A 14,602-nucleotide genomic window follows, 5' to 3' on the forward strand; every position below is an offset into this window, starting at 1 on the left:
CCCCGGGATCGGCCCGCGCAGCGCAGCGCGGCGGGGAGCGGGCCCCGTCCCCTCGGCCTGCCGTGCCCCCCGCGGACCATGAGGAGCCCCCAGCGCCGGTGAGTGCGGCCCGCACCGCCCAGGCCTCGGCCGGGCACGGGGAGGGAGCCGGGGCGCCCCGGGCACCGCACCGCTCCCCGCGGGGCGATGCTCCTTCCCCGCCGTCGGGCGGCTGGGCCCGGGCGGTATCCGGCAGGGCCCGTAAAGCGCCGTCGAGGGCGGACTGGGCTGCGGCCCGCCCGGGCCGGCCTGGCCTGGGCGCTCGGGGCCCGGGGAGCGCCCCCGGCCCGGCCCGGCCCGGCCCTGCCCCGCCGCGGCGCTGGGGGCGCTGCCCGCCGCCGGCCCGGGCTGAGCCGGGCTGTGCCGAGCCGGGCTGGGCTGAGCCGTGCCGTGCTGAGCTATGCCGGGCTGGGCTGGGCTGGGCTGGGCTGGGCTGAGCTGGGCTATGCCGGGCTGGGTGGGCGCCGCGGGGGCTGCGCGGGGCCTGCGGGTCTCTGCGTGGGCCGGGCCGCCGCTCCCTCCCTCCTGCCCTCCCTCCTTTTCCTTCCCTCCTTCCCTTCCTCCCTCCCTTCCCTCCCTCCCTCCCGGTGTTGTAATCCCGGGCCCCGTGCCCAGCCGCCCCGGCCGGAGCCACCGGCAGCGCCCGCCGTCCTGGGGAGAGAAGGGTACGAGGGATAAATAAGGTGCTTCGCCTTCCTTTTGTGCCAGCCTGGAACAAAGCTGGACGCCCGCTTTCCTAGTCGGTTTTTTGCCGTTCGGCGACGTCAAACAAAACAAACAAAAAAGAAGTCTGAAGAAATAATAACCCCAAATAGTCGCCCATACCTTTGTAGGGAAAGATTGTGCTGTTGAGGACGTGTTTTTTACAAAATCTATTGGACGGGGGTCGAAAGCACAAATGGCTTTTTTACCACCTTTCAATCAAGCGCACTCTGATGTTGTTTTGCTAAAATGAAGGGTGAATTCAGCAGCAGGGATGGCAGTGAGCTGTGGTATTTCCTTTCAGCAGTTGCCTGTTACTCTGTGTCAAGTTCTGTGACGCCTTTTCCCAGTGTAAATTGGTTGCCCTCCGAATTCACATATTTTGTTCTGTGCTTGGAGGTAATTATCTTTGAGTTCTTTTATCGAGTTAGCACGCATGGGATTGTTCAGGCCTGTTACCTGCAGAGATAGAAAAGCTGCTTTTGTAGATAAGGAAAACCCTCCCGAATTGAAAGGCTCGTTTGATTTGTAGTAGAACTTAGTCCTGGAATAAAAAAGTTAACATAAGAGCAATTTATAGTGGGATAATTTATCCAGTTTACAGCTAGAAATACTCCATGTTGTGGCATTTGTAGCAGCCTGGATAAAACTCTTGCTGACAATGTATTTGACAATGTATTTTTGTTCTTTTGTAGCTTTTTCTCAGGTTATGCACACATTGTCTTTGAGGCTATGCATTTTAAATATATTTATACAGACAGGTCCAACCTGGTAGGCTTTGAGATCTGGTTTGACATTTTATAAAGGGTCTTCTCATGCACCTGCAAGATTCAGCTGCCAGTCCTTAGCTTGTCCTGCTGCCTGATCTCTTCCAGGGACAGGGAGCATACAGAGCTGGATCTGAATTGTTTTCTTCCCTTAATCGTGAAGTAATTTAGTTTTGAAAGGGACCTCTGGATGTTATCTGTTTGAGCCTTTGTTCAAGTTAGAGCAGAAAGCTCTTGGTAAACTGCAAGCCTGAAATAGCATTTTACTTGGAATTCACTGATTAAAGACATTAAAACAGAATGTAGCTAGAGCATAGACTTTTTTAGAGCCAGTGTGTGAGACCCCCAAATCCTGATGTTTTGGACACTGCAAGATCTTCACAGTGAAAATGGTTATGCAAATTGAAGTACTGAATATGGTGGAGTGTGTAAATGATCTGTGAGCTTTTTCTGGATACCAGGTCTGACATACAGAGCTGCAGCAGCTTCTGTGGTGAATTGCTGGAAAAGACAGATGTATGAAAGAAACCAGTCAGTGTGTGGCAGAGAAACTGTTACAAATGTTTGTCCTTGCTTATTTCAAGCATCAGTTGAAGAATTGTCCTATCTGGATACCTGGGAAAGCATCAGGTACTTCTTGGTTCCTCAGTAAAAAGGGCATATTTTCAGTGCCTGGGATTTTTGACTTATCTTACTGTCATCTGTAAGTAAGTGACAGAAGGAACTCAGTAATTTAAAAGCATATCTCATCAGAGTCATATGTGGGTACAGATGGAGCATTTGAAGCCTTGTTTCCTTTGCTAATGCTAATATTCCCAAAATGCAGGACTTGGAGGCAGGCACGGAGTGTGCCTGACAAAAAGTTTTTCCTTTCACTGCTGCTTTAGTGGTTCCACTTTTTCTTTCCTTGGACAAGATCTGCAGAACCCTCTGCAGCTGTCCTCATGCTGAGGATCCCCAGTGGTCTCTTTTGTGCCTTCCAGGATGGTTCATGCTTTAAGGGGAAACCTGATTTCTTTCTGCCTTGTTGTCTTGCAATCCATTAAAGGTTGCTGTGAAAGCTGTGGAGGGTTCACTACTCTCTGGCAGCAAGTAATTAATTACTCTTCAAAATGCTTAAAACTGTCAGTGAATGTAAAACTTGACCTGCTCCATTGTGTCCTTAAGAATAACATGGAGACTGCACTAGGTGATGCTTGGAACTGGGTAAAAGGTTGAAACAGTAACCTCATTTTTCTTCTTTTGCACAGAAAACATAATTTTAGCAATCTCAGCACTATTATTGAGAAGATATATGGCATAGCTGTTTTGTGAGGGATTTAGTCCAGCAACATCTGTGTAGTAACATTGGATTTGGGGTGTGTAAATCCCAAGAGTTTAGCTTGATAAAACACATAGCTGCCCACACTGACCAGGAAATCAGGGAACAAGCTGTGAACTTGTCAGGATGGACTTGGTTGGGAATTGGCTTCCCAGGACTTTGCTGGGTATATTTACAGAGCAGATTAGGTGTTTTTCATGTCCATCTGCCTCCAAAATAAAACAAAGCAATTATGCCACTAGTCTGCAATACGTATTTTGAAATTCACTGTAGCAGGTTGGAAACTGAAGCATTTTAGGCTGATGTATATTTGATATATTGAGAAGACCAAGAACTCCATTCATCTTGTGGTGGTGCAAAACCTTTGCATGGGTTTCTGATTTTGACCCCATTGTTTCAGCTGTACACAAACACTGTGAGAAATATAGTCATTGTGTTTGAGATTTATAATCCAGAGAGGTTTTTCTTGCCGTTTTCCTAAAGGGTGTCTTGCAGTTGCCACCCCATTTCGTTATGGTTAGGTTTAGTTCTGTGTAAGGACAGTCTGGTCAGCAAAATTCAAAACGAGTGTTAGGGTAGGAAAATAAACTCTGGGTCACGGTTGTGATAATATTCATAGGTTGTAAAAGCAGGAGGAAAGGAAAAGCCACAGCAGAGCCTTATTGAAGGCCAGGTGTGTCACCAGCACTGAGTTTTGCAGTGACACCTGTAGTCAAAGTGATTGTCCCGATGGAGCTGTCACTGCTGTCCCTGCCCTGTCACCTTCCCCGCCCTGTCACCACCGAGGTGGCTCTTCATGGGGGAAGGGAAAGTGCTCTGAGCATCATGAAGATGTGAAATTTGGATGTTTTAAAGGTTTTGATCAGACAGAAACCTGTGTAACAATTCACAGGATGTGTACCTGCAACAGGCAGCTAAATGTTCTCATACTAATTTTTTCCTCAAAACAAAATACAGAGGAAAATGTAGTGCATTTAAATGTCATTTGAGTGTCATGAGTTGCTTTAAAAGGGGAAAAAAAATCAGTATTATTGATGCAGCTCTGCAGTATTGTAGCTTAATTTGCATCATATATTATAACAACAGCAATGCTTTTTACAAAAATTTGGTATCACATAAATTTTTGCAGTGTGGTTTTAGTCAACTTTCTTAGTTTAAAATGTGGAAGCAACTAGCAATTCTTTGTGTCAATATTGCCTCAGTGCACCATCTTAAGGAGAAAACTGTCAGTCTTGCCATGCTTTGGTTGATAAATACAAGCAGATGTAGCAGGGATAAGTTAGAGAAATATCAAAGTCTCACAAGATACAGACCAGGAAACAGATCTGCTTTGTGGAAGCGATTTCCTTTTCACTGCTGCAGCTGTTGAAATGATTTAAATTTGCCTTTCTTTTCTTGTTTTTTTTTTTTTTAAATCCCACCTAGAACCATTTGTAGGCTTTTATACTTCCTGTGTGAGAGCCTGATCCCAAATTTGCCTGGAAATCAGTGGACAGAGCTCAAATGACTTTGGAGGAGTGAAGTCATCAGAGATTTTGCTTATGCAGAGAATCAATACCCTCTGCTCGAGATTTGTGCAGCTGAGCACATCGTGTGCCCACAGTCAGAACATCAAGGGTATGGAGGCAGTGAATAAGCTCAGATAAAATTTTCTAAATTAATCATTCTTTTTCCTATCCTGTGTTCAGTTGGAAATTCACAGTGCAGTGGTCAGGCAGAGGAACTTGTTCCATGTGCTTTTGCAGGGGTATAGAGGGCTTGGAAAGGAAGCAGAAACAGAAAGGTTGGGAGGAATTGTTCAGCAGGAATAATGGATACTGAAAATATGAAAAATGTATCTTCTATTTGTCCCTTTATATTTGGGAATTAAAGAACTTGGGGAGTGGTATGAAAACAAAAGGGATTTATTGGAAGAAAACAGTGAAGCTCAGTTACTGGAAATATGAGTGAGGAGACCACAAAGCTGAGTGAAATGTGCTCTTCCTGGATGTGAAAGAGAAAATCATCTTTAACAGACTCCCTTTAGAAGGTTTTAGAAACCCTCCTGTTTCCCTCTCAGCGTTGTGCAAGGAGCAGCCCTTGCAGTTGTCATGTTTGGACAGCACAGAGTTAATTCCAACACAGGATTGGGACAGGGCACAGGGATGAACTTCCAGCTAATGAGGTGCAGCCTGTTTTGGGCACTGGATCTACCTTCTGTTCAGGTTATTGAAGGGATTTTAGCAGTAATGGAAAATTCAGGAGTGGTACCAAGTGTCAAGCAGAAATGTCCCTGATGATAGAAGATATGGGAAGTTTCACTTTAAAGGTTTTTTTTAAAACTTAGTTTGAATGTCTCCTCTCTTGGAGACAAAGCAAACAATAAATCCCCCCGAGTGAAAATGTGGGGGTTTTGTTTTAATGCATAGATGTATTTTTATAATTTTATCTCCATATTTATTAGTTCATAATAATTTTACCTTTGTGTGTGTGTGTGTGTGAAAATATTCTATAGAAAGTTTCCTGTAGAATATTCTGATGTGAATGCCATTCATTAGGATTGAAGATTGTGCCCTTCCCCACCCAGGCAAATTATTATTCTGAGCCTGAAACTAAATGGAAAATTGGATGGATTTTATGGCCAATCTGTCACATTTGAATCAGTGGGTCTACCAGGGATAATTCATCTTTAAAACTTGTAGTGTGGAATGAAGTTTAAGGCAGACAATATTCTATGCCCTAGCCCTCTACTTGACTTAGATGAAAGGAAATTTGTCTGAACAATGATGTCTCAATATTTAATATTTTACTACTCTTGCATTAATAAATTCTTTACTGAATTGATTTGACAACCACTCATACTGGTTTGCACTAATCTTTATATATTTTGTAAAGCTCTTTTAGTACGTGGTGAGTTAATTTTTACTTTTTTTTCACTTAGTGCTATAATTAATCATAACTCTAAAAGGAATCAAAACCTGGAGTGTTGTTTTACTCAAAAGCTTATGGCAGAGGGCTCTGGCAAAGTGTAGAAACATCCACATATAGCTGATATTCTTCAGTTTCCTGCTCTTAAAATTTCATGGAAGGAATGCAGCTCACCAATTTGGGTTAGACCAGGAACTGCAAAGTCAAACCCGACCCAGACAGGGTAGTTTTTATTCAAACCCAAGCCTCTGTTGAACTGTCTGTTTTTGGTCTGCCCCTGGCCCTGTTTCACTCCCCCACCTCTCTTTAAATTCACAAGTTTTTAAATGCAGAGATGTTTCTAATTTAGAAAATTATTTTGGTGTAATGAACTAAAACAGAGAAGAGTGGACTAAGCTGAGGGAGGTCAAAAAACAGATGGAAATAGAAAATCTGAAAACATGGAGTAAAGAAAAAAAATCCCCCTTGAAATAATGGAATCTAAATGCTGAAATTATACATCTGCTGAGCAGCTGTGCATTCCTTAGCCAGAGGTTCCGTTGCAGAAATGGCATTACTCAAGTTTTTTCTCAAAGCTTCAAATGCTGTTGTATAATATTTACATCTCTCTAATACTGTCAGTAATAGTCTTAGGAGCCTGGAGAATAGAGGTGGAATGGAAGAGCTGATGTAAGAATTTCCTTCTTTGTCCTTAACCATCTGTAATGTGTTGTAAAGTTGTTTGCTGCAACAAAATTCTGTGATTTTCTTGCTTGGTCATCCTTTATAAATATCTTTTTAATTTCTGCTGACTTAATTTCAGAGAAGTTGGTTACAGGAGGAATTACCAACTAAAATGACATGAAAAGAGGGTGCACTAGTGAGAAAAGAATGTTACAAATGTCTCAAGTGTTTTGCTCCCATCAATGGCCAGCAGTGTTGCTCCAGAGGAACACAATAAGGCAGTCCAGCAGACAGCTGTGGTGGAATTGCACTCTGGAATCTTCTTCCTACATCCCAATAACCCAGAGCTAGCTGAGTCTGTAAGGCACATTATATTATATCCATTGCATATGAAGCAATTGCAGTTAGAAAAGGTCTCTCTAAGCTACTAAGCAGGTTATAAAAATGAGTAATTTTACATTTTCTTTTGTGCTCTTTTTTTGTCTTTATACTTTCTACAATGTTGGTGTTCATCAGAGTTACCTGTTAGTACTGGGATTTACATATGGTAGAGCTGATCTTTGAGAAAGCATTGGTTTGAGTGCTGATGTAAAGGGTGATTTAGTTAATGAAAGACCCTAAGATTTTTTTTTTGCCATGTACAAAGGGAATCTTGCTTCAAAGAATTACCAAATTTTTAAAGTTTGAGGTTATGTAAGAGAAATATCAGAGTTTTCAGCAATTTTCAATCTTGTATTTCAAACTGTTTCTGCTTTTGGAAGAAGTAATTGTTTACTGGAAGAAGTTTTTTACTGTGTACTTGGACCAAGTGAAGGTAAGATAAACCTCCTTTGGGTTACTTTGATTGAGAAGCTGTGGGTGTGCTGTAAATCCAGATCCAGGGTCTCCTGAGCATCTGAAAGAGTGGGAGTGGGGCTTCCAGGTAGCAGGAACTGTGGGCAGAGGAGCAGTGGTGTGGTGAGAAAGGTTTGAGCCCTGGAGGGGAGCCCAGAGCTCTCTTCTAACCTGGGACAGGAGAGACAGAACTCTTAATCTGCTCTGTCTATAACTGCAAAGCACCTCTTCCCATATCTGTCCATCCACACATTATTACTCCACTGTCACTGTTGATTTTTCTCTCTAGCATCTCTAACTTTGCCAAAGTGTGAAATGAGGTTTCAGGCTATTAGAGTGTAGTCAAGTATGAAGTTTCTAAAACTTAACCTAAGCTGATTATTTTATTTGGATGTCACTGTTTTCCGTATGTTGTGGAAAAGACTGGGCACAAAGAGGAGAAATTGGAGGTCTGTGTGCCATCACATCTTGTTTTGGTCAGAGATGGGACAGCTGACAAGGCTGGAGTGCTGCAAGGCCTCCATGGGCTCTCCAGGAAGGACAGGCTGAGATGGGGAGGGATGCACAGTGGTGTGGGGATTTTTGTTTTGGGAGTGCCATGGAGATTGCTGAAGTTTCTCGTTTTGGGGGAATGAGGAGTCAGTTGAGAGGTGTAGCAGCAGGTCAGCGTGGGTGATGTTGGCAGACTGTCTCAGTGGATGAGTGGGGAACAGTGGATATTGTTTATCCTGAATTCCTCAGGGTAGTGCCAGTGTCGCTTCTAACATCCTCATCAACAAAGTGATGGAAGTACAGACTGGACAAATGGACAGTGAAATAGAGTGAAAATTGGATGAGCTCCCGGGTTCAGGGAGTTGTGATCAGCAGCACAAAGCCCTGCTGGGTACCAATCACCAGCAGTGTGACACAGGGGTCAAGCTGGATTTCCAGTACAGTGCAGCCAAGTGAACATTGATGGATGATGGGACAGAGAACACCCTCAGAGGTTTGTAGGCAATACAGGGAGGAGTGTTTGGTGGGCCAGGTGGTTGTGCAGCCCCTCACAGGGACCTGGATGGGCTGGAGAAGTGAGCAGAGAGGAACCTCATGAAGCTCCACACCTGAGGAGGTGCCTCCTGGGCTGTGGGCAGGTGATGATGCCCTTCATCTCAGCACTGGTGAGACACATCTGGAAGGCCCTGGCTGGTTCTGGTCTCCCAGGAAGAATTGGGCAGGTATCCCTATGGCAGAGAGGTGGTAACAGCCTCACTGGAAGCAAGCCATGAGAGCTGTTTTATTCTGTGTGTTTGGAAATAGTGTGGAAGGGGAGTGGATGGTGAGGTGCTGAAATCTGTAGCTGATACAGGTACTGTAAACTGGCTCGAGCAGTACTGAATGCCTGGATGATAAAATACTGGATGAGGTGCAGTAAGTGCAATGTAATTTAATTCAGACAGAGGCAAAACCAGTAATAGGCACTAAATGATGTATTCACACTTGGAGAGATCTTTGTTTTGAAGCTCCTACTTCAGATTGAACCTATCTGCATATGGTGTTGATTTCTTTTTTCCTCTCTTCTTTTTTTTTGTGTTTCCGCTGTCACTTTTGTACTTGTGGCCAAGTAAAAGGTTGGATTTGTTTGCTAATTTAACTGAAAACTAACCACATAAAAAAACTCTAGGTTTTTGGTATTTCCAGCTCACTGTGGTCCCTTATGAAGAGTAAGAGGAGAGGAGGGCCAGCACTTCCCATCTTACAATCAGTACAGGCTTAAATGAATTTAAGGCAATTTTGAAGCAGCATTCTATACAGTTAAGTATTTTAAAAATGTGATTACACAGCTGTACAAGTTCATTATATATGGACATGCACGTTATGTCCTTTTGATAACACAATTTCAACAGTCCCATTAAAATGAGAAGGTAATTTTTTTTGTCCTGGTTTGATTTTTTCCTTCTTCCAGCAGTACAAATAGGATGCAGTATTAAATAGACTTGGGCCTCCAGTTAACAAAGAGAAACAGTGGAGAGAGAGATGGTGATGGTAATCTATCAAACTTTAAATGAAATTAAGAAACTGATGAATAGTATTTCACCACTATTTCTTTCTCTCCACAGTGTAAGGGAATGGCAGGTTTACAAGGATGGTAAAATGGGGGCGTGTCTTTCCTTCCTCACAGCAAATATTTCAGCTGAAAAGGCACTGCCAGAATTCGTGGCTGGGGATGAAAGTGCCGTGCAGATTTGCAATCACACGGATTTGTTGACAGATGCGTGCACTGATGGCAACAGCACAGTCACTTGTGCCTGGTCGTGGGCCAGGAACTCCCCAGGTTTCTGGATGAAGGCAGGCAGGAGGAGTGTTCTCCCTTAGCTGCAGCCTGCTCTGATAGCAGGCAGTGTCACAGGCAGAGTGCTGGGCTGGAATCTGCCACAGAGCAGGCGGCGAATCCGGAGCCTTTTATCACACCCACACACAGGCAGGCACGTCAGCTCCTCTGCTCCTGCACTCAGTAGTGTCTGTAACGCCCACAGCTCTCCTTTATGTTCCCCTGGCACCCGTCTGCCTTCCTTGTCACGTCTGGTAGGTTTGCTGTAACAAAACTGCCATCAAACGTGAAGTAACGTGTTTTCTTGTATCTGCCTTATCTTAAACAGTTTCTCTTCAGATACTTTCTTTTGCTTAGTGTGGAAAGATTGATCATAGAATTTCCTAAGGACTGGAGCAGCGTAGCCAGGTAGACTTGCATTGATGTCTGCTGGATGAATAATTAACTGCCAGATGGAGAGGGCAGTTCTGTGCTCAGATAAGCAGCCGGGTGCACTCGAAGGGCCAGTTCTACTCCTTGTTCACGCCACCCTGGTGCCTCCTTCCCTCTCCCTCTGCAGCACCACTGGCTGGCACTGCTCTGATGCTGTAGGAATCTAAACATCTGAGAGCCCATTACCCTTTTTTGCCTTCTTTTTAGAATTTTTTTTCAGTGGGCTTCACTTGTTGCCAGTCCAACTGTGGGGCAGACCAAGAGTTCCTGTTAGCACAGAGAACATGAGTGCCCCTCCAGGCCCAGCTGAATTGTAGTTGTATTGTGCTTGTGGGTAAGTCTGCTCTTTGGGACTGTTACCCTGTTGCTTTGAATTTTCTTGCTTTTGAGTTTTTAAATCTCTGCAGTAAGGTTTTCACGCAGCTTCGTAAAAACAATGTATATTTTTAAAATTTGTCTACTTGTGTTTGCACATTGGTTCTTTGAGAGGACAAACATGATTGATGGTGATGTTCACCAATAAGGTCAGAGGGGTGGCAACCTGTATAGCCAATCTCTGGCCCTCTGACCAAAATATATAAAAGATAAAGTAAAAAAAAAATGAAAATAAAGCTTTTCCTTACTTAACCTGCTGCTGCCTACCTCATTCCTCATGTGTTGTAAACAGCATTACCCAGTTTGGAGTGCCTTTTATTTTTTTTTTTTTAATATTAGCTTGAAGGTTGGTGATCCCATGTAACTTCTTAGTGTGTATTGACTATATTCTCACTCCTCAAAGCAAAAATGGGCTGGTCAGAATCTTCACTTTCCCATCCCCACATTCCTCTTCGCTCCTTCGCAGTTTAGCCCTTTGTTTTGTAGTTCTATGAAATTTTTCTGCCTCTGATGTAGTCTGTAAAGTTTTGGAGTTTGGCAAACTCCTAACACCTAAAACTTCAAAGCCAAGCTTCATGTATCAGCAGGCTTGAAGATGAGATGTCTAGTCAGATTATGGAGTGGATGTCACAGTGTTTCTGTTCCAAAGGTCTCGAGCTGTGTTAATGTCCCCAGAGGTGGAGGATGTTACCATCAGAAGTGTTCAGTAAACTTGTTCTGCCTGATAAGAGGGAGGTCAATATGCACATTCTGTCCAGCCAGCAAGAGGCTGTTTGGCACCAGGGGATGTGGGAGGGAAGGGAGAGACAACTGTGGTTAGAGAAATACGTGTGTGAGTGGAGAAATGGATCTATTGCTAAGGGACAGGGGGAGTGAAATCATGCAGGATACATAGTGAGCTGGAGCAATTACACTGGGAAAAGATACAGACCAAAATAGAATAAATCTGTAGAAAAGCAGGCCATCCTATGTCTGTTGCTCATAATGCAATTTGTTTGATGTGTGATGAGTTCTTTTTTTCCCCTATATGAAGAGAAAAATTTGAGATGAAAGAATCATTGGAGTTTTAAGAACTAGAAATACCATAGGTGTGTGTTTGGCATCACTTCCAGGGCAAAGTAGATCAATTCAGCCAAGTTTTTTTCTTCTGTTCCCCTCATTAACCCAGGCTTTATTAGAACAGAGAGAAAGCACAATAAAATCTTTAGATAGCAGGCTCAGATATAACCACAGGTGTGCTATTCCCAAATCCAAGGATTTTTATAGAGTTGGTCAAAAGGAGCATGAAGTGATATAGCATCCAGAAAATGAAATGTGGGTGCTCTTTTCTGTATTACACTAAGCTGGCTCATGGCTATGACTGGGGAAATATAATTGAAATTAAATACAATCTCTAAAAATGCATTTTTTTTCCAAAGAATTGCTGTAGTTGAAGCAGAGGATTAGCTTTTTGACAACGAGCATAATGGAATTAAATGCCACTGTAACAGTGCAGTTGGTATGAGAGAATAATCTAAAAATACAGTGTTGAAATGTCTGACAAGCTCACAGGAGTACTGATGCAGCCACATGTTTATATATTAGTGTGTCTGCAGTCCACACTCCTCCACCTACGGAACCCATTACATTGTAATAAAAACCAGATTCTGCTTAAACTGCTTGTTGCAAATTCACTTGTTTTTTGAAAATGCTGGATTGGACAAATGCTATTCTTCTGTGCTGAGCTTTCTCTTCAGCAGGAAGTAGTATCCAGAATTTGTGCTTTTGGAAGGTACACCAGCAAGTATTTTAGTCTTGTGCAAAGAAATTTGCCAGTACTGCTGAGTTTTAAATTTTAGTTTAGAATGCAAGTTTCTCAAAGTATACTTTAAAAATAACTTTATTTAAACCATTAATTTGGATACACCTTTCAGAAGATTCTCTTCTCCTGGAGGCAGTGACTGGCACAGGCACACAGCATTCAGTGACAGCTCAGTGGGGCTGCTTGTCCATGGTGTGTTGGAGATCAGTGAATACAATGGCACTTGCTGGAGCAGCTAGAAATGCTCACAGTCACATTTCTCATAGGGAAACACCTGTGTTCCAAAGGACATTTTGTTTAGAATGACACCTGTCAGACTCTGTGTTACTCATGCACCCAAGAGAAGTACAAAAAGAAGTTAAAAGGCATTTTGTACCTACAGTACTTTCTGTAATCTTTGTGTCTCTTCTTCACCACTGTTTCACCATGTATGGATGTTTCTGTACCTGGTCTGTAGTTTCCAAACACTGTGACTGTGGAAGTATTAAAACTGTTACAAGCAGATATATGTTTCCTGACGCCGTTTTTCGTTTGTTAAAATAAACCTGCAAGTTTGAGTTTTTGGTTGGTTTTGTTTTGGTTTTTCTCCTTGGTTCCCTCTCCCTCCCACAGTGACTGCTTGTAATCTTTTGCTGGCATGAAACTTGTGCTGAAGTACTTGTGAAGGTATTTGTGAATGTCCTTGTAAAACATCACGGTGGTATTTTCTATCTGTTCTTTTGGAAAACAGAATCCTCGGTAAAATATGTACACATCTTGCTATTTTTAGCACAGTGGACTTAACCCCTGTGGAAACCTTTAGGATTACTTTGTAGTTTTAGCACTGGCTTAATTTTCTTTGTATGCAGTTGTTGTGTGAAATATCCCAATAATAGGTCTTGAGACCAAAACACAACCTGTGGGAGTGACGGGAAAGTTTGTTAAAAAAGACACAACAAAGTAAAACTACAGGGAGGATGCTAAGGGTGGAACTGTTACATTGGCCTTCTAAAAGAGAATCAACTCTAATAACTTCTTGCAGGGCATTTAATAGCTGTCAGGTAGTCATGTTATGGTGTTTTGAGCTTCAATTCTAATGTGTAAACATACTTGCTCTTCCACTGCTAACCAACAATTTGAATAAATTTTATTCCAATGAGTAAGCATTATTAAATATATTTTAGAAGAAAAAAATAGCTGTTTATTTGTTATATGTATGACATTTTCTGTTACCTTAGGTTAATAGAGAAATTCTGGTTAAAATAGAAAGTACTTCTAATTTTGGTTATCTGATAGAAATTACAAATTGGAAATAAAATTCTCCAGAATGCGATCAGGTAGAAGAGATTCCTTTGGGGAAAAAAATTAAAAGTCTGAGTTTTACATAATCTAAAAGACAAAATGCTATCACATATGATACACAGAAGCAAAATTAACTGTATTTTGCCTTCTGTAAAAAGGGGTCTCGCAAATATAAGTCTGTTTGCAGTAAAAAAAAAAAAAAGTTTAAAGTGCTCATATTCTGTAACAAATGCACCTGAGTAGAGTTTTTGTTCTCATATATAACAAACAAAAAATAATCAATTCTATGCTTACTTTGCCTGGAATTATAGAGGCAGCCAGTTGTTAGTGCTTCTGATCCTTGACCTGCAATAACATTTATTGGTGGTGGGGATTTCTGATAGGTGTATTAGTATATTGATAAGGGTGATTATCTTCATCATCCTGGCTACTCTAGTTTGTTTTTTTTTCAGATTTAAAGTCTTTTGAGAGCTCTCATGATAGTGGTATTTGTCATTCCTCATGAGATTCTAGGGTTTTAGCACAAAGACAGTGCTTCAGGTCAACATCTCTTAGCATTCTGAATTCTTTCCTATTTTGTAGTTGTGAACTAATACAGGGGAAAAACCACGAGAGTGAAGGAATCCTGTGTAAAAGTCATTGAGTTCTGAATTTCTGGTTTTGACTTAAGCTCCAGGCCCAAAACTTTGTAACAAAGCAAAGAGTTTCTTGGCAGCCTGTTGCTGGTGAGATATTTTTTACATGAACAGGGGGACTCTACCTGTGCAATGCAGAATGACCAAAGGTCTCTTCTTGGTGGACCTGCAGAATTACCATCCTTAGCAGTGCTCTGCAGTGTCAGATTTAGTTCAGCCTGGTTCCACACTGATGGCCCAAAGATTTCCACCCTCTGAGATACAGGGAGGGCTTTTCTTCTCAGTTCTCTGATGGAACATTTGGTACTGGGCTTAGTGAGTAAAATTACCATTGCTAAAAAAGTGTTTTTCAGGTTATTCTCTTTCTCTTCTCACACGTGCTGTCATTGGAATTATTATTTTTCCAAGTCTCTGCTATCTGGTAGCATAATGGCATCTTAGTAATTCCACTACGTTCAGAATGGTAAAATTCTTGTTGACAGCAAAATGCTTTGAATCGCAACAGCCTTTTTTCATGGTACGAAACTAGTCACTTTT

General features: G+C 42.4%; 1 protein-coding gene across 1 annotated transcript in view; it reads left to right on the plus strand.

Annotated features, from left to right (window-relative positions):
* BMPR1A (bone morphogenetic protein receptor type 1A) overlaps nucleotides 1–14,602 on the plus strand; it is a 72,558-nt gene continuing 57,956 nt past the window's right edge. The window contains exon 1 of the mRNA XM_083866368.1: nucleotides 1–98. The gene's annotated coding sequence lies outside the window, so the exon portion shown is untranslated. The remainder of the gene's footprint in view (nucleotides 99–14,602) is intronic.

The sequence above is a fragment of the Zosterops lateralis genome (assembly GCF_965231275.1).
Source record: "Zosterops lateralis genome assembly, chromosome: 8".
Taxonomy (NCBI): Eukaryota; Metazoa; Chordata; class Aves; order Passeriformes; family Zosteropidae; genus Zosterops; species Zosterops lateralis.